The sequence below is a fragment of the Mus caroli genome, chromosome 2, assembly GCF_900094665.2.
Source record: "Mus caroli chromosome 2, CAROLI_EIJ_v1.1, whole genome shotgun sequence".
Lineage (NCBI taxonomy): Eukaryota > Metazoa > Chordata > Mammalia > Rodentia > Muridae > Mus > Mus caroli.
In genome coordinates, this window is record NC_034571.1 from 167,955,334 (window position 1) to 167,956,616 (window position 1,283).

Here is a 1,283-nt window from a genome sequence, read left to right on the forward strand (position 1 = left end):
TTGTTATACCATGACATCAAGATAACATTTGTCATGAAAGACACTTTACATCTATGCTATGTGGTGGTGTGAGAATGCTTGGCCCAAGGAGCAACACTATTAGGAGGTGGCCTTGTTGGAATAGGTGTGGCATTATTGGAAGAAGTGTGTCACTGTGGGAGTGGGCAATGAAACCCTCCTCTTAACCACATGGAAGCTGGTCTTCTCCTGTTTGCCTTCTGAACAAGATNTAGAACTCTCAGTTCCTCCAGCACCATGCCTGCCAAGATGCTGCCATGATCCATTTTGATGATAATGGACTGAACGTCTGAACCTATAAGCTAGCCTTACTTAAATGTTGTCTCTTATAAGAGTTGCCTTGGTGTTTAACCCCAATTGTTCACCCTCTTCCAAGTCTGAATATCCTTCTTATTAGGACATTGGCCAGTCCTGGTCTATCATACCCTCATCTTAACTTGATTGCATTGGAAGGACACACACACACTTCCATGTGTATTTCTATGCATGTGGAGGTTGGTTGTCTTCCTCTGTTACTCTCCACCTTACTTTTTGAGACAAGGTCTCTCACTGAACCAAGACCCATCTATTTTTCAGGCTGTCTGTCCAGCTAGTGAGGAGGGCCTGTTGTCTCCACATCCCCAAGGTTTGGATACAAATGCATGACGTGATGACTGGCTTCTTCATGGGTCCTCAGGACCCCAACTTTTTGCATGATAGACACTTTACTACCTCCCCCAGCCCCCACAATGGTCCTTTATATAAATTCATGCAAATATGCAAATGTTATGGAAAGTCAAACCACCTAGTTCTTTCATTTGACTGTAAAGTTTCACAAAGGAAAACACAGAGTGCCACCTCCACCCCATCATCCTCTGTTTTGTGATGCTGATTCACTTTCTCCTTAATGTCAGAATTTTCTGGAATGCGTGCATTTGTGTTTGGTTTTAAAGTCCATCTCACCCATCAGAGTGTGGGTTCTAAGGGGTGCAAGACCCAGGCCTTCCTTGTGACCATCCATTTAAGGTCAAGAGCAGGGCCTTTCATGTGGTAGTGTCTCAGATAAGTACATTGGATGAGTAGGTGAGGGACCAGGCTGGTAAATCGAGTCTTCTCTCTCCAGTCCAGGAGGCCTACCTACCTAATCACACCTAACAAAAAGGTGAGCTTTAATCTCAGTCATGGTAGCTGTGAACGTCCTTTATTAGACCAATGACACCTTGCTGTGCAATCAAGTTAAGATGTGGTCATACTGGACCAGATTGGCTAATGTCCTAAGAAGAAGA

At 44.2% G+C, this 1,283-nt stretch overlaps 1 protein-coding gene across 1 annotated transcript in view; it reads left to right on the forward strand.

Annotated features, from left to right (window-relative positions):
• The window catches only part of Cdh26 (cadherin 26), a 75,407-nt gene that overhangs the window by 14,636 nt on the left and 59,488 nt on the right, over positions 1 to 1,283 (forward strand). The window lies entirely within an intron of this gene.